This window comes from Bombina bombina, chromosome 5 (genome assembly GCF_027579735.1).
Source record: "Bombina bombina isolate aBomBom1 chromosome 5, aBomBom1.pri, whole genome shotgun sequence".
Taxonomy (NCBI): Eukaryota; Metazoa; Chordata; class Amphibia; order Anura; family Bombinatoridae; genus Bombina; species Bombina bombina.
The window spans coordinates 13,098,468-13,123,716 of NC_069503.1; positions in this window are offsets into that span (position 1 = coordinate 13,098,468).

The following is a 25,249-nucleotide window of genomic DNA, read 5'->3' on the forward strand; positions in this document are numbered from 1 at the left end:
TATGCTCACCTGGCTCCTTAGACCAAGCATACTTACCTTGTGTGACGACCAGGGTTATCCAACCCTGCGCCAGTCACTTTTCTTTCAGTAACGTGGATCAATTATTAGAAAAAGTCCAACACTTAATAAAGGAATTATTTATTATGCCAAAAATATTATGCACAATGCATTATTAATAAAAAAAAGTTGTTACAAATACAATTACACACAGCAAACAGTTTTTAAAATAAAAAAGGAGAAAAACAGATTGAATACTTTAATAGTCTCAAGATCTGCGCCTGGGGACTGGCATGAAGCAATGGTCCTTACTCTGTAGAACAGCTCCCCTTGTAAGAAAGACAATTTAATTGTAAAAACACAAGACCCTTATACATTTTTTCCAATAGATCAGGTTGCCTGACCTCACCCACTCAGCAGGGGCTGGCCTGGGAAACCCCCTATATTTTACAACAGTCAATAAACTTTAAGTACCTTTGGCTGACTTTAGAGAACACAATATAATTTCTGCTAGATACATCCATTTTAATATAGACTGACAGGCACTCTCTTCCTTACATTGTGAGAAACGGTTTGATATCAAATATGACAGGGTTGTCATACTTCCCTTCTTTTAATATCATAACAGTTTTAAACACATATATACATTATACCCATGTCCCTTTATTGACCATATCTGTTTCTGTGACTGAGGCCCTGTTTTGCATCATGCCCACTGCTGATAGCCTGAGCCATAAAGGTCCCCCCTGTGTGAGCATTTATGAGGCTTCTGGCACTTCAAAGAAAACATAAACAGACAGTTCTTCTTGAAAAACAATTTTTTTTAGCTCACAGGCTAAACAGAATTAACCCCTTAGCAGCTAAATCCTGAGGTATTCGTGACACCTCCCCCAATAAGAGACGCAAAAGGGGATGGCTACAAGCCACTCCCGATGTGTATCAAAGGGAGCTTCCCCTTGCGATGAAAACGCCATTGCCAGACAAATTGCAAATAGCAGTTTTGCCATCAGGATGCGCTCCATTTAAAAATGACACACTATTCACTCTACCCAGCTGATATAATATATTTCAGGGATCATCCCATGCAGCCTGTAGCTGGTTCTGCCTCATGCGTGTTAGTACCAGAATATTTTGCCCCATCTCATACACTCCCTCTCTGGCAGTAAAATCCTGCAACTGTTTTTGTAGGGATATGGCATTAGTATCTGGGTTTTGCAGGTACCTTCCCCAATAAGGCTTGCATTTTATCCCTGAATAACACGTCATCCCTTGTTACAGAGGTGTCTGTGGAGCCTAGGGTCTTGCTACATATTGTGTGCTGTCAGTTGCTGCTTAACTACCCAGGGCTCTTGCCCTCCCACTGGAGTAGAATTCCTGTACTCCTGCACTCTGTTAGGGTTGGTAGAGGGCTGACTAACGCCCCACCTCCTCTACACTGTGGGTCCTAGCTGCTGAGCCTGCTGGGGATTCTGATGCTGCACACCTAACAGTGTACCTGCTGAAGGACACTCTGGGGCTGTGTAAATACACTTCTCTGTACTCCTCCCCCCTGTGTCTGCAGTCTGTGTCAGTCTCTGTCCCCTAGTCTGTGCAGTCTGTTTATAGGTCACAGCTGAGGTTACTGGGGTCTCTGTCACCCACAATCTTTCACACTCACTCTGGGGGTCCCTCAAAGAGTATGCTGTACCCTCCTCCCCCACACATTCTGAAATCTGTGGCTCTGCTGCTTCTATCATAGAGTGGGCTACCTTTTCCCCCTGCTCTCTCTCACAGTCAGTCTGCCACTTCACATCCTCACACAGAATTTGGGATCCTTCTGACACTGGTGCAGCCAAGCACACATCTTCCTTCTGCCATTTATCCCATATATGCTGTCTTTCCACAGGGGACTCAAGTGTTTCTGGCACAGACTGGCACACATCATCCAGCGGCCCAGTTGCCCAGTCAGTCTCACCTCCTTCAATAGAATCCACTGATTCAATCACAGACAGACACTCACCACTCATCTGCCTCCTCTCACAGACAGTTTCTTCCTGTACAGTTAAACTTGGTTCAGGCACAGACAGACCTACACAGTCTATATGCCTTTCTCCCCAGTCAGTCTCACCCTGTACAGTTAACTGTAATTCTGCAGGTACTGATGGTTCAATCACAGGAAGACACACACCATCTATCCGTCTTTCTCCCCAGTCAGTCTCTCCTCTTACAGGTTCACATCTCAGCACAGACACCCCCAGTTCAGGCACAGCACTTTGCACACATGCACTCTGTCCTCCCTCCTGGTCATAATGTCTCTGAGCATTTTCATACACAGCCCTTTTCACATAAGGGTCTGCAACTAATGTCCCTAGGTCACATGTAGAATTGTCAGGCACATAAAGAGATAACAATCTACCCAGATCGGTACCCAGTAAAACATCATTAGGAATATTTTCAGATACCCCCACATTTCTTAAACCTCTCCCCGCTCCCCAATCAAGATATACTCGTGCCATAGGCACTGCAAGTTTCATTCCCCCAATCCCTTTAACTGCTACAGTCCTGCCAGGAATAATGTCCTTAGAGTGCACCAGCCCTGGACGCTCAAGAGTCACGGCTGCGCCTGTGTCTTGAAGCCCAAGTGTTACCTTAGTTCCGACGAGCACAGGTTGCCAGTTCTCCAGGTTGCTTTCCTCTGGACGTGTAACAAATAAAACAGATGCCGGTACTTCTGAGGGATTACCCCTCCAGCTAATTGCTCCAAGTTAATCTTCTCTGGACAAGTGGAGCTGATGTGGCCCACTTTGTTGCAAGCAAAACACCTGCGGGTATCCCCCTGCCCAGGTGCAGCACTCGCCCCTCGTTTCCCGGAGGGAGCAAACACACTAGACAAAGGCACATCAGGTTTTGTGAAGGGGGGTTGTGCAGCAGCTCCTTTCCAGGTGGATCCCCCCTTAGCAAAGGATTTTCTCCCATTCCCTGGTGACCTGTTGGCTGTGTAAAAATCAGCCAGCTCACCAGCTTTCAATGCTGTTATGGGTTTACGATCCAAAACCCATTCTTGAACTTCTGCTGGGCACAGCTGCAAAAATTGCACCTTCACAATCAGCTCTTCCAGCTCCTCCATAGTGGCAACCTTTAGCCCCCTGACCCACTGTTTAAAAGCTGTCATCAAGTTCCCAACAGCTGCAGTATAGCTCTCTGACGTACCTTTCTGCAGAGAACGGAATTTCTTCCTGTACACCTCAGGAGTAAGATTATATCTCCTCTGCAGTGCAGCTTTGATGGAATCATAGTCCTGATCAAATTCTGGGGGTAGTTCAGCAAAAGCCTCCAGTGCAGAACCTTTCAGGACAGGGGTAAGGTACTTGGCCCACTGCTCCCTTGGCAGCTGGAACTGTCTGTGTAACATTCAGTCTTTTATGGACACTCAGCCACTGAAATGGTTAATTTAATCATGCTATGCACTGACACTCCCTAGGTATGTCCCTTTAAGAATAAGTGTGTAGCATGTTATTTCTCCCAATGCTTATAAGGCGCATGATAAGCAGGAGTTCACTTCACATGCATTTAATAGGGGAGTCTGGGCAGGAATAAAGTTTACAGTTTGCTTAGAAAATAAATACAGATTGTAAGTAGAAAAAGCTCTTACCGTGTTTAATATGTTATTTCTTTCTGTTGAATTCCTGTGCTGGGGAAAAGGCTGAGGCTGCAGTGATTCCTGTGCTGGGGAAAAGGCTGAGGCTGCAGTGATTCCTGTGCTGGGGAAAAGGCTGAGGCTGCAGTGATTCCTGTGCTGTGGAAAAGGCTGAGGCTGCAGTGATTCCTGTGCTGTGGAAAAGGCTGAGGCTGCAGTGATTCCTGTGCTGTGGAAAAGGCTGAGGCTGCAGTGATTCCTGTGCTGTGGAAAAGGCTGAGGCTGCAGTGATTCCTGTGCTGTGGAAAAGGCTGAGGCTGCAGTGATTCCTGTGCTGTGGAAAAGGCTGAGGCTGCAGTGATTCCTGTGCTGTGGAAAAGGCTGAGGCTGCAGTGATTCCTGTGCTGTGGAAAAGGCTGAGGCTGCAGTGATTCCTGTGCTGTGGAAAAGGCTGAGGCTGCAGTGATTCCTGTGCTGTGGAAAAGGCTGAGGCTGCAGTGATTCCTGTGCTGTGGAAAAGGCTGAGGCTGCAGTGATTCCTGTGCTGTGGAAAAGGCTGAGGCTGCAGTGATTCCTGTGCTGTGGAAAAGGCTGAGGCTGCAGTGATTCCTGTGCTGTGGAAAAGGCTGAGGCTGCAGTGATTCCTGTGTAGAGGGATCTGTTAGATGAGGTCAGCTGATGCTTAACTACAACAGGTGTCACTGAATATGCAAAAGGTAAGCTCCTGGTTGCAAAGGATGATTGACAGCAAACAGTTGTCCAATGATAATGTGTAGAAAACAGGATAAAGAACGTTGGTTGTTAGCAATGAATAAAAGTTTTTGTAGCAGTTTAATTCCTGGTTTGGATTTTTGTAATTATATTCTTGCAGATAGAAACAATTAATTTTCTACCACAACACAAATACAGTGGCACCACACCGGCAACCTTTCCTATATTTAAGTTAGCTGACACAATACCTTGTTCATGTCTAAATCATTATTTTAGCAGAAAAGTGGTGCTGTGCAGTCTGTAATATACTGAACAAAAAAGAGAGGAAAGAACCTCCCTAAAGACTGCACTTGTAGCACTCTGTGCCTGGACTTATAGTAGAGAAATTGGGAAAATTAAAATAACTTTTATTACAATCATTTAAAATAAAAACTGAAGTTAAAAACAACCAAAGAACTGAAGGCCTTTCCCCCAATCTGAGATGAGCCTTTGATATATCTAAAGTAGTTGTAGGAAAGTGCACAGGCGGTGTGTTGCGCCAAAGACCACTAGATGAAGATCCTCTTTAGGAGTTAATTAGCTGGTAGAAAAGATCTGTATCACAATATCAGGCAAAGGATGTGGGTGTATCTACCCACTGTGATATAGTAGTAAAAAAGTATCACATATCAATATATGTTGTCAACAGCCTATATTAGATCAGTTTTGTTAAAGTAGAATAATATATAGTAAATATGGAAGATACAAATCTTCAATTAATTAGACTATAGTACTGTTGTTTGCCTTGATATAAAGAAATAATGTGAAGTTAAATATTATCACTAAGAGGTTGATAATATATTCTATCTGACCGTTACTTAGTGTGGTCATCCAGCTATGTTGAAAACTATTTTAATAGTATTTTCAAACCTTATGATTATTAGGCTATAGTTTGTCATTAGTTATAAGTCAGAGGTCATAATTCCAATTTATATTGTGATTGGAATTAGGTATGATGATAGTAACACGTAATAAACAGTGGAAAATAGTGCTTGTAACGTTATGGTATCACTTTATTTATACATACGATGTCATGTTTGTGTTGTACTTTATTTGATACCCAATACTGAGGATTTCAGATCATCTGAATTACAAATATCAACCTGTGGTTGTTTTTGTACTGAATCCACTGTTTGGATTTCAATGTAGTATGGATCAGCTTGAGTATTTAAGTACCAACCGTTTGTTTATTGTTGTTAGAATATTACTCTGACTGGCCTAGTGGTATAGTCCCAGGGGTTTGTCTTGACATGTATAATTGCTGAATATATCTAGCTGGGATATCCCTTAATAGGTTGAATAGGTGATTCATGTGTAAAATACTGCTCACCCAATGAGATAATATTATAAGGTTGCTTAGTGTTGCCTGCTGAAATAACTGAGGCAAGATTGCTACACAATTATATAAAAAAAAAAAAAAAAAAAAAAAAAAAATTGTAGTAGGTTAATTACATAGATGCAGGCAAATGGGTTTGCAAGGGTTAACCAAGTAAGCCAATCTCAAGCATGCAAACGTGGATTTTGCTAATATAGGCCTAGATTTGGAGTTTGGCGGTAGCCGTGAAAACCAGCGTTAGAGGCTCCTAACGCTGGTTTTAGGCTACCTCCGGTATTTGGAGTCATTAAAAAAAGGGTCTAACGCTCACTTTTCAGCCGCGACTTTTCCATACCGCAGATCCCCTTACGTAAATTGCGTATCCTATCTTTTCAATGGGATTTTTCTAACTCCGGTATTTAGAGTCATGTCTGAAGTGAGCGTTAGAATTCTAACGACAAAACTCCAGCCGCAGAAAAAAGTCAGTAGTTAAGAGCTTTCTGGGCTAACGCCGGTTCTGAAAGCTCTTAACTACTGTACTCTAAAGTACACTAACACCCATAAACTACCTATGTACCCCTAAACCGAGGTCCCCCCACATTGCCGCCACTCGATTACATTTTTTTAACCCCTAATCTGCCGACCGCCACCTACGTTATACTTATGTACCCCTAATCTGCTGCCCCTAACACCGCCGACCCCTGTATTATATTTATTAACCACTAATCTGCCCCCCACAACGTCGCATCCAGCTACCTACAATAATTAACCCCTAATCTGCCGACCGCAAAGCGCCGCCACCTACGTTATACTTATGTACCCCTAATCTGCTGCCCCTAACACCGCCGACCCCTATATTATATTTATTAACCCCTAATCTGCCCCCCTCAACGTCGCCTCCACCTGCCTACACTTATTAACCCCTAATCTGCCGAGCAGACCGCACCGCTATTATTATAAAGTTATTAACCCCTAATCCGCCTCACTAACCCTATAATAAATAGTATTAACCCCTAATCTGCCCTCCCTAACATCGCCGACACCTAACTTCAAACATTAACACCTAATCTGCCGACTGGAGCTCACCGCTATTCTAATAAATGTATTAACCCCTAAAGCTAAGTCTAACCCTAACACTAACACCCCCTAAGTTAAATATAATTTTAATCTAACGAAATTAATTAACTCTTATTAAATAAATTATTCCTATTTAAAGCTAAATACTTACCTGTAAAATAAATCCTAATATAGCTACAATATAAATTATAATTATATTATAGCTATTTTAGGATTAATATTTATTTTACAGGTAACTTTGTATTTATTTTAAACAGGTTAAGAACTATTTAATAGCTAAAATAGTTAAAATAATTACAAATTTACCTGTAAAATAAATCCTAACCTAAGTTACAATTAAACCTAACTCTACACTATCAATAAATTAATTAAATAAAATACCTACAATTACCTACAATTAAACCTAACACTACACTATCAATAAATTAATTAAATACAATACCTACAAATAACTACAATGAAATAAACTAACTAAAGTACAAAAAATAAAAAAGAACTAAGTTACAAAAAATAAAAAATATTTACAAACATAAGAAAAATATTACAACAATTTTAAACTAATTACACCTACTCTAAGCCCCCTAATAAAATAACAAAGCCCCCCAAAATAAAAAAATGCCCTACCCTATTCTAGATTACTAAAGTTCAAAGCTCTTTTACCTTACCAGCCCTGAACAGGGCCCTTTGCGGGGCATGCCCCAAGAAGTTCAGCTCTTTTGCCTGTAAAAAAAAAAACATACAATACCCCCCCCCCAACATTACAACCCACCACCCACATACCCCTAATCTAACCCAAACCCCCCTTAAATAAACCTAACACTAAGCCCCTGAAGATCTCCCTACCTTGAGTCGTCTTCACCCAGCCGAGCCAAATTCTTCATCCAAGCGGAGCAAGAAGAGGTCCTCCATCCGGTAGAAGTCTTCATCCAAGCGGGGCAGAAGAGGTCTTCCATCCGATTGAAGTCTTCATCCAAGCGGGATCTTCTATCGTCATCCATCCGGAGCGGAGCGGCAGGATCCTGAAGACCTCCGACGCGGAACATCCATCCTGGCCGACGACTGAACGACGAATGACGGTTCCTTTAAATGACGTCATCCAAGATGGCGTCCCTCGAATTCCGATTGGCTGATAGAATCCTATCAGCCAATCGGAATTAAGGTAGGAATATTCTGATTGGCTGATGGAATCAGCCAATCAAAATCAAGTTCAATCTGATTGGCTGATGGGATCAGCCAATCGGATTGAACTTGATTCTGATTGGCTGATTCCATCAGCCAATCAGAATATTCCTACCTTAATTCCGATTAGCTGATAGGATTCTATCAGCCAATCGGAATTCGAGGGACGCCATCTTGGATGACGTCATTTAAAGGAACCGTCATTCGGCTAGTAGGCGTCGGGAGAAGAAGATGTTCCGCGTCGGATGGAAGATGATGGCTCCTGAAGAAAGAAGATTGAAGATGCCATTGATAGAAGACTTCATCCTGATAATGGACCTCTTCAGCTCCCGCTTGGATGAAGACTTCAGCCGGATCATGGACCTCTTCAGCTCCCGCTTGGATGATGACTTCAGCCGGATCATGGACCTCTTCAGCCCCCCGCTTGGGCTTGGATCAGGACATCGGCGGAGCTCTTCTGGATCGATCGGTGAACCTGGTATGGTGAAGATAAGGTAGGAAGATCTTCAGGGGCTTAGTGTTAGGTTTATTTAAGGGGGGTTTGGGTTAGATTAGGGGTATGTGGGTTGTAATGTTGGGGGGGGTATTGTATGTTTTTTTTTACAGGCAAAAGAGCTGAACTTCTTGGGGCATGCCCAGCAAAGGGCCCTGTTCAGGGCTGGTAAGGTAAAAGAGCTTTGAACTTTAGTAATTTAGAATAGGGTAGGGCATTTTTTTTATTTTGGGGGGCTTTGTTATTTTATTAGGGGGCTTAGAGTAGGTGTAATTAGTTTAAAATTGTTGTAATATTTTTCTTATGTTTGTAAATATTTTTTTATTTTTTGTAACTTAGTTCTTTTTTATTTTTTGTACTTTAGATTGTTTATTTCATTGTAGTTATTTGTAGGTATTGTATTTAATTTATTTATTGATAGTGTAGTGTTAGGTTTAATTGTAGATAATTATAGGTATTTTATTTAATTAATTTATTGATAGTGTAGTGTTAGGTTTAATTGTAACTTAGGTTAGGATTTATTTTACAGGTAATTTTGTAATTATTTTAACTATTTTAGCTATTAAATAGTTCTTAACTATTTAATAGCTATTGTACCTGGTTAAAATAAATACAAAGTTACCTGTAAAATAAATATTAATCCTAAAATAGCTATAATATAATTATAATTTATATTGTAGCAATATTAGGATTTATTTTACAGGTAAGTATTTATCTTTAAATAGGAATAATTTATTTAATAAGAGTTAATTAATTTCGTTAGATTAAAATTATATTTAATTTAGGGGGGTGTTAGTGTTAGGGTTAGACTTAGCTTTAGGGGTTAATACATTTATTAGAATAGCGGTGAGCTCCAGTCGGCAGATTAGGGGTTAATAATTGAAGTTAGGTGTCGGCGATGTTAGGGAGGGCAGATTAGGGGTTAATACTATTTATTATAGGGTTAGTGAGGCGGATTAGGGGTTAATAAGTGTAGGCAGGTGGAGGCGACGTTGTAGGGGGCAGATTAGGGGTCAATAAATATAATATAGGGGTCGGCGGTGTTAGGGGCAGCAGATTAGGGGTACATAAGGATAATGTAAGTAGCGGCGGTTTACGGAGCGGCAGATTAGGGGTTAAACATAATATGCAGGGGTCAGCGATAGCGGGGGCGGCAGATTAGGGGTTAGTAAGTGTAAGGTTAGTGGTGTTTAGACTCGGGGTACATGTTAGGGTGTTAGGTGCAGACGTAGGAAGTGTTTCCCCATAGCAAACAATGGGGCTGCGTTAGGAGCTGAACGCGGCTTTTTTGCAGGTGTTAGGTTTTTTTTCAGCTCAAACAGCCCCATTGTTTCCTATGGGGGAATCGTGCACGAGCACGTTTTTGAGGCTGGCCGCGTCCGTAAGCAACTCTGGTATCGAGAGTTGAAGCTGCGTTAAATATGTTCTACGCTCCTTTTTTGGAGCCTAACGCAGCCTTTATGTGGACTCTCAATACCAGAGTTATTTTTATGGTGCGGCCAGAAAAAAGCCGGCGTTAGCTACGCGGGTCCTTACCGACAAAACTCTAAATCTAGCCGATAGTTAGTTCTTTTGAACATAATATTTTACCGGTATGTATCCGGTTCACGATTGCAGCAAGAGAAATATTGTTAATCTCTTAAACTACATGTATTCGCTAAGTATCTATTGAAAGTTATTTATAAAAGTGTCAATCGTACCCACACTTGTAATGGTAGCAACAGAGTTTATAATGGTAGCAACAGAGTTTAAAGCTCACTGGCAGACCAACAGGCCCATTTATCAAAGGGCTTGTGGACCTGATCCGACACTGCGGATCAGGTCCGCAAGACCTCGCTAAATGCGGAGAGCAATACGCTCTCCGCATTTAACATTGCACCAGCAGCTCACAAGAGCTGCTGGTGTAACGCCGCCTCCTGCTGACTCGCGGCCAATCGGCCGCCAGCAGGGAGGTGTCAATCAACCCGATCGTATTAGATCGGGTTGATTTCCGGTGATTCCTGTCCGCCTGCTCCGAGCAGGCGAACAGGGTTAGGGAGCAGCGGTCTTTGTGACCGCTGCTTCATAAGTTGTGTTTCTGGCGAGTCAGGAGATTAGTGTTAGGTTTTTGTAAGGGGGGTTTGGGTTAGATTAGGGGTATGTGGGTGGTGGGTTTTAATGTTGGGGGGTTGTATTTTTCTTTTACAGGCAAAAGAGCTGAACTTTTTGGGGCATGCCCCCACAAATGGCCCTTTTAAGGGCTGGTAAGGTAAAAGAGCTTTGAAGTTTATTTAATTTAGAATAGGGTAGGGCATTTTTTTATTTTGGGGGGGTTTGTTATTTTATTAGGGGGCTTAGATTAGGTGTAAGTAGCTTAAAATTGTTGTAATATTTTTAACATGTTTGTAACTTATTTTTTTATTTTTTGTAACTTAGCTTTTTTTATTTTTTGTACTTTAGTTAGTTTATGTAATTGTATTTAATTGTAGTTATTTGTAGGTAGTTTATTTAATTAATTTAATGATAGTGTAGTGTTAGGTTTAATTGTAACTTAGGTTAGGATTTATTTTACAGGTAATTTTGTATTTCTTTTAGCTAGGTAGTTATTAAATAGTTAATAACTATTTAATAACTATTCTAACTAGCTAAAATAAATACAAAGTTACCTGTAAAATAAATATAAATCCTAAGATAGCTATAATATAATTATTATTTATATTGTAGCTATATTAGGGTTTATTTTACAGGTAAGTATTTATTTTTAAATAGGAATAATTTATTAAAGTATAGTGTAGTGTTAGGTGTAATTGTAACTTAGGTTAGGATTTATTTTACAGGTAAATTTCAGTTTATTTTTACTAGATAGCTATTAAACAGTTAATAACTATTTAATAGCTATTGTACCTAGTTAAAATAAATTGAAAGGTACCTGTAAAATAAAAATAAATCCTAAGATAGCTAGAATATAATTATTATTTATATTGTAGCTATATTAGGGTTTATTTTACAGGTAAGTATTTATTTTTAAATAGGAATAATTTATTAAAGTATAGTGTAGTGTTAGGTGTAATTGTAACTTAGGTTAGGATTTATTTCACAGGTACATTTCTCTTTATTTTAGCTAGGTAAGCTATTAAATAGTTAATAACTATTTAATAGTTATTGTACATGGTTAAAATAAATTGAAAGTTACCTGTAAAATAAATATAAATCCTAAGATAGCTAGAATATAATTATTATTTATATTGTAGCTATATTAGGGTATATTTTAAAGGTAAGTATTTAGTTTTAAATAGGATTCATTTAGTTTAGATATTTAGATTTATTTAATTAATATTTAAGTTAGGGGGGGCGTTAGGGTTAGGGTTAGACTTAGGTTTAGGGGTTAATAATTTTATTACAGTGGCGGCGGTGTAGTGGGGGGCAGGATAGGGGTTAATAAATTTATTATAGGTGGCGACGGTGTAGGGGGGGGCAGATTAGGGGTTATTAAATTTATTATAGGTGGCGACGGTGTAGGGGGGGCAGGATAGGGGTTAATACATTTAATATAGGTTGCGGCGGGTTCAGGGAGCGGCGGTTTAGGGGTTAATACATTTATTATAGTTGCGGTGGGCTCCGGGAGCGGCGGTTTAGGGGTTAATATGTATAGAGTAGCTTGCGGTGGGCTCCGGGAGCGGCGGTTTAGGGGGTAATAACTTTATTTAGTTGCGGCGGTGTAGGGGGGGACAGATTAGTGGTGTTTAGACTCGGGGTACATGTTAGGGTGTTAGGTGTAGACAGCTCCCATAGAAATCAATGGGATGTCTGTCAGCAGCGAACTTGTACTTTCGCTATGGTCAGACTCCCATTGATTCCTATGGGATCCGCCGCCTCCAGGGGTGGCGGTTTGAAAACCAGGTACGCTGGGCCGTAAAAGTGCCGAGCGTACCTGCTAGTTTTTTGATAACTAGCAAAAGTAGTGAGAATGTGCCGCACTTGTGTGCGGAACATCTGGAGTGACGTAAGAATCGATCTGTGTCGGACTGAGTCCGGCGGATCGATGCTTACGTCACAAAATTCTACTTTTGCCGGTCTCGAGCCTTTGATAACTAAGGCGTATCAGCCTCGCCACAAATACGCTGCGGAATTCCAGCGTATTTGAGGTTGACGGCTTGATAACTAGGCCCCTTAGTCTGCCAGTGAGCTTTAAACTCTGTTGCTACCATTATAAACTCTGTTGCTACCATTACAAGTGTGGGTACGATTGACACTTTTATAAATAACTTTCAATAGATACTTAGTGAATACATGTAGTTTAAGAGATTAACAATATTTCTCTTGCTGCAATCGTGAACCGGATACATACCGGTAAAATATTATGTTCAAAAGAACTAACTATGGCCTAGATTTGGAGTTTTGCGGTAGAAGGGCTGTTAACGCTCCGCGGGCTTTTTTCTGGCCGCACCATAAATTTAACTCTGATATCGAGAGTTCAAACAAATGCTGCGTTAGGCTCCAAAAAAGGAGCGTAGAGCATTTTTACCGCAAATGCAACTCTCGATACCAGAGTTGCTTACGGACGCGGCCAGCCTCAAAAACGTGCTCGTGCACGATTCCCCCATAGGAAACAATGGGGCTGTTTGAGCTGAAAAAAAACCTAACACCTGCAAAAAAGCTGCGTTCAGCTCCTAACGCAGCCCCATTGTTTCCTATGGGGAAACACTTCCTACGTCTGCACCTAACACTCTAACATGTACCCCGAGTCTAAACACCCCTAACCTTACACTTATTAACCCCTATTCTGCCGCCCCCGCTATCGCTGACCCCTGCATATTTTTTTAAACCCCTAATCTGCCGCTCCGTAAACCGCCGCAACCTACGTTATCCCTATGTACCCCTAATCTGCTGCCCTAACATCGCTGACCCCTAGATTATATTTATTAACCCCTAATCTGCCCCCCTCAACGTCGCCGACACCTGCCTACACTTATTAACCCCTAATCTGCCGAGCGGACCTGAGCGCTACTATAATAAAGTTATTAACCCCTAATCCGCCTCACTAACCCTATCATAAATAGTATTAACCCCTAATCTGCCCTCCCTAACATCGCCGACACCTACCTTCAATTATTAACCCCTAATCTGCCGAGCGGACCTCACCGCTATTCTAATAAATGTATTAACCCCTAAAGCTAAGTCTAACCCTAACACTAACACCCCCCTAACTTAAATATAATTTACATCTAACGAAATAAATTAACTCTTATTAAATAACTTATTCCTATTTTAAGCTAAATACTTACCTGTAAAATACATCCTAATATAGCTACAATATAAATTATAATTATATTATAGCTATTTTAGGATTAATATTTATTTTACAGGCAACTTTGTAATTATTTTAACCAGGTACAATAGCTATTAAATAGTTAAGAACTATTTAATAGTTACCTAGTTAAAATAATAACAAATTTACCTGTAAAATAAATCCTAACCTAAGATATAATTAAACCTAACACTACCCTATCAATAAATTAATTAAATAAACTACCTACAATTACCTACAATTAACCTAACACTACACTATCAATAAATTAATTAAACACAATTCCTACAAATAAATACAATTAAATAAACTAGCTAAAGTACAATAAATAAAAAAGAACTAAGTTACAAAAAATAAAAAAATATTTACAAACATAAGAAAAATATTACAACAATTTTAAACTAATTACACCTACTCTAAGCCCCCTAATAAAATAACAAAGCCCCCCAAAATAAAAAATTCCCTACCCTATTCTAAATTAAAAAAGTTAAAAGCTCTTTTACCTTACCAGCCCTGAACAGGGCCCTTTGCGGGGCATGCCCCAAGAATTTCAGCTCTTTTGCCTGTAAAAAAAAAAACATACAATACCCCCCCCAACATTACAACCCACCACCCACATACCCCTAATCTAACCCAAACCCCCCTTAAATAAACCTAACACTAAGCCCCTGAAGATCTTCCTACCTTGTCTTCACCATCCAGGTTCACCGATCCGTCCTGAAGAGCTCCTCCGATGTCCTGATCCAAGCCCAAGCGGGGGGCTGAAGAGGTCCATGATCCGGTCAAAGTCTTCATCCAAGCGGGGCAGAAGAGGATCTTCCATCCGATTGAAGTCATCATCCAGGTGGCATCTTCTATGGTCTTCCATCCGGAGCGAAGCGGCAGGATCCTGAAGACCTCCAGCGCGGAACATCCATCCGGCCCGACGACTGAACGACGAATGACTGTTCCTTTAAGGGACGTCATCCAAGATGGCGTCCCTCGAATTCCGATTGGCTGATAGGATTCTATCAGCCAATCGGAATTAAGGTAGGAATTTTCTGATTGGCTGATGGAATCAGCCAATCAGAATCAAGTTCAATCCGATTGGCTGATCCAATCAGCCAATCAGATTGAGCTCGCATTCTATTGGCTGATCGGAACAGCCAATAGAATGCAAGCTCAATCTGATTGGCTGATTGGATCAGCCAATCGGATTGAACTTGATTCTGAATATACATGTCAAGACAAACCCCTGTGACTATACCACTAGGCCAGTCAGAGTAATATTCTAACAACAATAAACAAACGGTTGGTACTTAAATACTCAAGCTGATCCATACTACATTGAAATCCAAACAGTGGATTCAGTACAAAAACAACCACAGGTTGATATTTGTAATTCAGATGATCTGAAATCTCAGTATTGGGTATCAAATAAAGTACAACACAAACATGACATCGTATGTATAAATAAAGTGATACCATAACGTTACAAGCACTATTTTCCACTGTTTATTACATGTTACTATCATCATACCTAATTCCAATCACAATATAAATTGGAATTATGACCTCTGACTTATAACTAATGACAAACTATAGCCTAATAATCATAAGGTTTGAAAATACTATTAAAATAGTTTTCAACATAGCTGGATGACCACACTAAGTAACGGTCAGATAGAATATATTATCAACCTCTTAGTGATAATATTTAACTTCACATTATTTCTTTATATCAAGGCAAACAACAGTACTATAGTCTAATTAATTGAAGATTTGTATCTTCCATATTTACTATATATTATTCTACTTTAACAAAACTGATCTAATATAGGCTGTTGACAACATATATTGATATGTGATACTTTTTTACTACTATATCACAGTGGGTAGATACACCCACATCCTTTGCCTGATATTGTGATACAGATCTTTTCTACCAGCTAATTAACTCCTAAAGAGGATCTTCATCTAGTGGTCTTTGGCGCAACACACCGCCTGTGCACTTTCCTACAACTACTTTAGATATATCAAAGGCTCATCTCAGATTGGGGGAAAGGCCTTCAGTTCTTTGGTTGTTTTTAACTTCAGTTTTTATTTTAAATGATTGTAATAAAAGTTATATTTTAATTTTCCCAATTTCTCTACTATAAGTCCAGGCACAGAGTGCTACAAGTGCAGTCTTTAGGGAGGTTCTTTCCTCTCTTTTTTGTTCAGAAACAATTAAATTAAACTGCCTGTGGGGTATATTGGATAGGTAGATTTGCGAGGTGAAACTACGGGCGGCGCGGGTTCCCTCGCTTGCGCCGCAAACTATGCCGTATATTGGATCACGGCCACTGTGTTTAATATGTTATTTCTTTCTGTTGAATTCCTGTGCTGTGGAAAAGGCTGAGGCTGCAGTGATTCCTGTGTAGAGGGATCTGTTAGATGAGGTCAGCTGATGCTTAACTACAACAGGTGTCACTGAATATGCAAAAGGTAAGCTCCTGGTTGCAAAGGATGATTGACAGCAAACAGTTGTCCCATGATAATGTGTAGAAAACAGGATAAAGAAAGTTGGTTGTTAGCAATGAATAAAAGTTTTTGTAGCAGTTTAATTCCTGGTTTGGATTTTTGTAATTATATTCTTGCAGATAAAAACAATTAAATTGTCTGCAGGTTAATAACAAAGGTATTTTGAAAATATAGCTCAAAATTATAGTGAGAGCTATTCTGACACAACCAGCTTGATTGATCAAGCAAAGTAGTGAAATGAGAGCAGGTTTAAGTAAGATGATGATGTCACTTAGGAGGTGGATCTGTATTAGTTAAGGTGGAATAATGTAGTTTGGAAACAGCATATGTTACAGATCCCCCCGCAAAGAAGCCACTCAGGGGCTTCGAGGTGAAGGTTTCCCTGGATTTAGTCTATGGAAAGCCTTCACCAAATGAGGCACATGGATATTCTCAGCAGGTTCCCAGGAATCCTCTTCAGAACCATATCCCTTCCAGTCGATCAAATATTGTAGTTTCCTATAATGTAATCTTGAGTCCAGTATTTTCTCCACATATTCTGGTTCATTGTTGACACATATAGGAGCAGGAGGAGCAACATTTCTATCAGGGAAGGAGTTAGGTTTGAAAGGTTTGAGGAGAGAAACATGTATAAACATGTATAACGGGAAGTATCTTATAGGTTGAAGGTAAATCCAAACGTACTGCATTCTCATTTACAAGTTGACTGATCTTGAAGGGTCCAACAAATAATTTAACCAATTTTTTTGTAGGAATGGGTAGATTTAGGAATTTAGTCGCTAACCAACACTTGTCTCCAATTTTATATTGAGGTGCTTTACAATGCCTTTGATCATAGTACAGTTTTGCCTATCTTGCGCTGCTTGGAGGTTTCTTCTAATAACTTGTAAACCATTGAGTATCTTGTCTGTGTAGTCATTGAGATGAGGGATAACTGAGTTAACAGGATTTAGTGATATGGAATTGGGGTGATAGGCATAGTTAGAATAGAAAGGGGTCTGTTTTGTGGATGAACTTACTGTGTTGTTATAAGCAAATTCTGCAATAGGTAAGAGTGAGTACCAGTCATCTTGGAGATGCGTAGAATAACAGCAGAGAAACTGCTCTAACCATTGATTTATGCGTTCTACTTGACCATTGGTCTGAGGATGATGTGCACTAGTTAGTTTCCTTGTAATTTGAAGTTTTTCACATAACTCTTTCCAAAATTTAGAAATAAATTGAGTACCTCTATCAGTTAATATAGTGTCTGGAATTCCATGTAATTTTACTATATTATGTAGCAATACTGTTGCCGTTTGTGAAGCTGTAGGTAAGGCCTTTAAAGGAATGAAATGAGCCATCTTAGTGAGTTGATCAACGATAACTAAAATGGTGGTGTGGTTTTCTGATTTCTGATTTCTGTAATCCATGGAAATAGAACTCCAAGGTCTATCTGGTATAGGTAAAGAATGTAGTAAGCCAGCTTGAGGAGTTTTTGGGTATTTACATTGTGCACAGATGATACATGTGGTTATGTATTGGTATACGGATTCATTAATTTTAGGCCACCAAAAATGTCTGGTTACTAATTCTGTGGTTTTAACAACACCCTGGGGTCCTGACAAGGGATTGTCATGACATAATTTCAATGCCTCAGTCCTGAGAGAATGTGGTACATATAATCTTCCATCCATGTAGAATAAGCCTTCTTTTTGTACTAAAATATGTAAAGGTGCAGTGGAATCATTCTTTTGTTTTTCCCGGAGTTTGTCATTAAAATCTGGAGTGAGCAAAATAAATTTTTTAGATGGTATGATAGTATTTGATGTAAGTTCCTTGGGGGATGGTTCATCTCTGCGTGATAAAGAGTCAGGTTTTCCGTTGTATCTTTCGGGTCTGTATGTGATTAAAGAGTTAAATCTATCGAAAAACAAACTCTATCTTACTTGTCTTGCTGATAATGTTTTTGAGTTTTGTAGATATAGCAGGTTTTTATGGTCTGAGTAAACTAGGATAGGGAGCTCTGTGCCTTCAAGTAGATGTCTCCAATTTTCCAAAGATGCTTTTAGGGCAAGTAGCTCTTTTTCTCCTATGGGGTAATTTTGTTCAGAAGAGGTTAGAGTTCTAGAAAAGTAGGCTACTGGATGTAGAGGTTCAGTCAGTTTAAGGCGTTGTGAGAGGATAGCACTGATTCCAACATCTGATGCATCAATCTCCAGAACGTGTTGTAAGGTGGGTTCAGGATAGTGAAGAATAGGGGCAGTTGTAAACCTGTTTTTTAAAGTCTCAAAAGCTTGTTGGCAATTAGATGACCAGTAGTAGGGTCTCTTAGTACTTGTTAATTCTGTAAGAGGACGAGCAACTGAGGAAAAATTGTTTATGAACTTCCGGTAAAAATTAGCAAAACCCAAAAATCTCTGTAGAGCTTTACGATTAATCGGTGGAGCCCAGTCAGTGATAGCAGATACTTTAGTTTGATCCATTTTGATACCAGATGAAGAAATTACATAGCCAAGGAAGGTGATCTCCTCTTTATGGAATTCACACTTTTCCAGCTTGGCATATAAATTATGTGTCTTTAGATGAGAAAGAACCCATCTTACATGTTTAATATGTTCAGAGTAGGATGTGGAATAAACAAGAATATCATCTAGATAAATGACGACACATTTATCCAAGAGATCTCTAAAAATATAATTTACGAAATGCTGAAACGTAGCTGGAGAATTAGAAAGTCCAAATGGCATTACAAGGTATTCAAATAAACCATATCTCATTCGAAAAGCTGTCTTCCATTCATCTCCTTCTCTTATACGTACAAGATTATAGGCCCCTCTGAGATCTAACTTTGTGAAGTGTTTTGAACCTTTCAATCTTTCAATTAGGTCAGGAATGAGGGGTAAAGGGTAAATATTTTTTACTGTGATCTTAGTAAGACCTCTGTAATCAATAATTGGCCTCAGAGATTGGTCTTTGTTTCTTACAAAAAACATGGCTGCACCAGCAGGTGATGTGGAGTGACGAATGAATCCCTTCTTAAGATTTTCATCCAAATATTCTCTAAGATAAGTGAACTCAGGTTCTGATAATGGATATATATGACCATGTGGTGCGGATGTGCCTGATATAAGGATCTGTGGGGCAATCATATGGTCTATGAGGTGGAAGATTTCCAGCATCCTTTTTGCTGAGAAATCATGATATTCAGCAGGTAACACTTCATTGAGAACAAAAATGGATGAGTGTGGGTAACAAGTTTTCTGACAATAATTGGATTATAATTTTATTGATAGAGGATCCCAGGAAAAATGAGGTTGGTTTAAAGTCAGCCAAGGAATTCCCAGAATTACTGGGAAAAGGGGAGATGGTAGAATATCAAAAGTTAAATATTCTGTATGCCCCTCAGGAGTAATAGTATGTAAAGGTACAGTGTGATGGGTTATGGGACCAGGGGATACTGGTTTTATGATAGGTATTTTATTTTCCACAACAAATTTCTCATCCATAAAAAGTCCACATGCCCCTGTGTCAATTATAGCCTGAGTCTGTACTGTTGTTTGATCCCACTGTAAAAAGAGTGTTAGAATAAAGTAAGAATGCCTTTTATTGTTTAAAGATAACATCTCTTTTTGAATAGAGAGCTTACCCAATTTATTTCTGGGTAGTTTGGGACAGGAGCTGAGGTTGTGTTCATTTGCTGCACAATACATACACAGGTGAAAAGATCTTCTTCTGTTCTTTTCCTCAGGGGTTAAAGGACCTCTAAATACCCCAATATCTAAAGGTTCTGGGTTAGTCTGAGAAGGCTGTTTTTTATAATCTTCAAGCTGAGATTTTTCAGCCCTTCGTTCACGTAACCTCCTGTCAATGTTTATACTTAATTTTATTAAATCTTCTAACGTGCTTGGAGAAGTTGTTCTAGACAATTTGTCCTTCACATGGTCTGAGAGACCTAATCTAAACTGATTTTTTAGGCTAACATCATTCCATCCAGAGTCAGTAACCCACCTTTTAAATTTAGCCACATAATCCCCCACTGGTCTACTACCTTGCTTTAGGGAGTGAATGGCAGACTCGGCTGTACTCTGCTTGTCATGATCATCATATAAAAGGGACATGGCATTGAAGAATGAGTCCAATGAATCTAGTATGTTGTCATCTGTCTCTACATATGTATTCACCCATGCTCTTGGTTCATCTCTCAAAAAGGAAATGGTAGATAGAACTTTTAATTTATCATTGACATAAGTTTTTGGTTTAAGTTTAAAAAATAGTTTGCAGGAATTCATAAACTCCCTAAATTGGCTCCTATCACCTGAGAATTTTTCAGGAGGACTCACATAAGGCTCTGTAAATTCAGTAAACACAGTGGGAGCTGTAATTGGAGTAATGCTGTAATTCTTTAAGTCCCTGGGTCAGAAAATCCACCCTTTGAATAAATGATATAAGGTGATTTGCCATTTCAGTTGGGTCCATGTTAGTGGCTTGATCAATCCGTAACATTCAGTCTTTTATGGATACTCAGCCACTGAAATGGTTAATTTAATAATGCTATGCACTGACACTCCCTAGGTATGTCCCTTTAAGAATAAGTGTGTAGCATGTTATTACTCCCAGTGCTTATAAAGCATGATAAGCAGGAGTTCACTTCACATGCATTTAATAGGGGAGTCTGGGCAGGAATAAAGATTACAGTTTGCTTAGAAAATAAATACAGATTGTAAGTAGAAAAAGCTCTTACTGGCCGTGATCTGATATGCAGCGTCGCCCGCAAAAGCCGGCGTCGCCAAATATTGCGCGGGTTTGGTATCCTATATATGGCGTAACCTAGAAGTTACGCTCGTATATTTCTGCCTTCCGCCGTGTTTTTTTGGCCCATAGACAGGTATACCAAACCCGCGCAGTTTGGTATCCAATATACAGGGTAAGGACTTACGTGGCGAAAATGGAGAAATCTTACTCCATTTTCACCTCGCCACAAATTGCAGCCGTAGTAAGCCTTACGCTGAGTATTGGAGCCCCGTAACTCCCTAAACTACCTGCAAAATAAAACCTAACACCTAACGCATGCGCAATGTCTATCTACCTGTCAACCGCAATCTCCCGCTGCAATCCCTAATAAAGTGTTTAACCCCTAAACCGCCGCTCCCGGACCCCACAGCCAGCTACATTAATAAATGTCTAACCCCCTAATCTGACCCCCCTACACCGCCGCCACCTACATTAAAATTATTAACCCCTAATCTAATCCCCCTACACCGCCGCCACCTACATTAAAATTATTAACCCCTAATCTAATCCCCCTACACTGCCGCCACCTACATTAAAATTATTAACCCCTAATCTGATCCCCCTACACCGCCGCCACCTATATTAAATTTATTACCCCCTAAAATATTAAAATTTCCCTACCCTAAACTAAATTACAAATAGCCCTTAAAAGGGCCTTTTGCGGGGCATTGCCCCAAAGTAATCAGCTCTTTTACCTGTAATCTGACCCCCCTACACCGCCGCCACCTATATTAAAATTATTAACCCCTAATCTAATCCCCCTACACCGCCGCCACCTACATTAAAATTATTAACCCCTAATCTAATCCCCCTACACTGCCGCCACCTACATTAAAATTATTAACCCCTAATCTGTTCCCCTACACCGCCGCCACCTATATTAAATTTATTACCCCCTAAAATATTAAAATTTCCCTACCCTAAACTAAATTACAAATAGCCCTTAAAAGGGCCTTTTGCGGGGCATTGCCCCGAAGTAATCAGCTCTTTTACCTGTAATCTGACCCCCCTACACCGCCACCTATATTAAATATATTAACCCCTAATCTAATCCCCCTACACCGCCGCCACCTATATTAAATATATTAACCCCTAATCTGACACCCCTACACCGCGGCCACCTATATTAACTATATTAACCCCTAATCTAATTCCCCTACACCGCCGCCATCTATATTAAACCCCCAAGTGCTCCTTACCTGTCCTGAAGACCAGCGGAGAAGGTCCTGTTCCAGGCGGAGAAGTCTTCTTCCAGGCGGCGACCTCTTCTTCTTCCAGGATCCAGCCGGCGCGGAGCGGAGGAGTTGAAAAACGATGACCGCGGAGCTGAAGACGTCCATCTGGAACTGAAGACCGGCGATGCTGGAACTGAAGATCGGCGACGCTGGAACTGAAGACCGGAGCGTGGAGGATCCTCTTCATATGATCGCCGCCATACACTGAATAGGAATTCAAGGTACGCGATTAAAAATGGCGTCCCTTGAATTCCTATTGGCTGATTTGAGCCTTCAAATTCTAATCAGCCAATAGAATTACAGTAGCTCTTATTCTATTGGCTATTCAAATCAACCAATAGAATTAAAGTAGCTTGCATCCGATTGGCTGATTTGAATTTGAAGGCTCAAATCAGCCAATAGGAATTCAAGGGACGCCATTTTTAATCGCATACCTTGAATTCCTATTCAGTGTACGGCGGCGATCGTATGAAGAGGATCCTTCACGCTCCAGCTCTGAACTTCAGTTCCAGCGTTGTCGATCTTCAGTTCCAGTATCGCCGGTCTTCAGTTCCAGATGGACGGTCTTCAGCTCCGTGGTCATCGGTCTTCAACTCCTCTGCTCCACACCAGCTGGATCCTGGAAGAAGAAGAGGTCGCCGCCTGGAAGAAGACTTCTCCGCCTGGAACAGGACCTTCTCCGCCGGTCTTCAGGACAGGTAAGGAGCACTTGGGGGTTAGACTTAGGTTTTTTTAAGGGGGGATTGGGTGGGTTAGAGTAGGGGTATGTGGGTGGTGGGTTGTAATGGGGGGATTGTTCTTTTTTTTACAGGTAAAAGAGATGATTACTTTGGGGCAATGCCCCACAAAAGGCCCTTTTAAGGGCTGGTAACAGAGTTGATTACTTTCGTAATTTAGATTAGGGTAGGGAAATTTTATTATTTTGGGGGGCTTTGTTATTTTATTAGGGGGCTTAGATTAGGTGAAATTAGCTTAAAATTCTTGTAATCTTTTTTTATTTTTTGTATTTTAGTGTTTTGGTTTTTTTGTAATTTAGTTTAGTGTATTTAATTGTATTTTAGTTTAGATATTTGTAGTTTATTTAATTAATTTATTGATAGTGTAGGTGTATTTGTAACTTAGGTTAGGATTTATTTTACAGGTAATTTGGTAATTATTTTAACTAGGTAGCTATTAAATAGTTATTAACTATTTAATAGCTATTGCACCTAGTTAAAATAAATACCAAGTTACCTGTAAAATAAATATAAACCCTAAAATAGCTACAATGTAATTATTAATTATATTGTAGCTATTTTAGGGTTTATTTTGTAGGTAAGTATTTAGATTTAAATAGGAATAATTTAGTTAATAATAATAACATTATTTAGATTTATTTTAATAATAATTAAGTAAGGTGGTGTTAGGGTTAGACTTAGGTTTAGTGGTTAATATATTTAATATAGATGGCGGCGGTGTAGGGGGATTAGATTAGGAGTTAATATAGTTAATATAGGTGGCGGCGGTGTAGGGGGATTAGATTAGGGGTTAATAATTTTAATATAGGTACGGCGGTGTAAGGGGGTCAGATTAGAGGATAGTGCATGTAATATAGGTGGCGGCGGGGTAGGGGGTAATCATTTTAATGTAGCTGGCGGCAGTGTAGGGGGCAATACAGTTAATATAGGTGGCGGCAGGGTCCGGGAGCGGCGGTTTAGGGGTTACTAATTAGGCTTATTGCGTTGTGGGGGGTTGTCAGTCTAGGAGTTAATACATTTATTGTTAGGAGTGAGAGGGGGGATTGTGGATAGAGGGGTATACGTGTTGGGCTATTTTTGGGAGGCGTGTTAGACAGTTACGGGGATTTTATATTTTAGTCAGTTTTTGTAGGCGCTGGCAGTTTCTAAAGAGCCTGGCGACTCCAGAAATTTTTAGTTACGCTTATTTCTGGACATCGCTAGTTTATCCGACTTACGGCACTTTAGCAACTGCCTGTGGGGTATATTGGATAGGTAGATTTGCGAGGTGAAACTACGGGCGGCGCGGGTTCCCTCGCTTGCGCCGCAAACTATGCCGTATATTGGATCGCGGCCACTGTGTTTAATATGTTATTTCTTTCTGTTGAATTCCTGTGCTGTGGAAAAGGCTGAGGCTGCAGTGATTCCTGTGTAGAGGGATCTGTTAGATGAGGTCAGCTGATACTTGACTACAACAGGTGTCACTGAATATGCAAAAGGTAAGCTCCTGGTTGCAAAGGATGATTGACAGCAAACAGTTGTCCAATGATAATGTGTAGAAAACAGGATAAAGAACGTTGGTTGTTAGCAATGAATAAAAGTTTTTGTAGCAGTTTAATTCCTGGTTTGGATTTTTGTAATTATATTCTTGCAGATAGAAACAATTAAATTGTCTGCAGGTTAATAACAAAGGTATTTTGAAAATATAGCTTAAAATTATAGTGAGAGCTATTCTGACACAACCAGCTTGATTGATCAAGCAAAGTAGTGAAATGAGAGCAGGTTTAAGTAAGATGATGATGTCACTTAGGAGGTGGATCTGTATTAGTTAAGGTGGAATAATGTAGTTTGGAAACAGCATATGTTACAGTCTGCAAACTTTCTCAAAGCTACGCAGGAATATATCCACATCTTCATCTTTCTCCAGAGTGGGACAATTCTCTGCACGCACTCTGGGAACAGGTGGGTCTCTAAGTTCACTAGCAACAGGTGAGACCATCCCTCTCTCCAACCGTACAAGCTGTAGCTGATACTTTCTCTCAGCCTGTCATTCAGCAGCCTGTCTTTCAGCTGCCAGAGACTCTCTCTCAGATTCCCTAGCCGCCTGTCTCTCAACTACAGCCGCCTGTCTCTCAGCTACAGCAGCCTGTCTCTCAGCTACAGCAGCCTGTTGTTCGTGAAATTTTGCAATCAGCTCCATGCGCAAACTTGCATCCGCTGAGCCCATATGTTTCAGAACAGTTTGTAAATAACAGTCCAATGGATCCCCAGATCCTGATGAATCACTGCCCACAGCTGCAGACACCTCT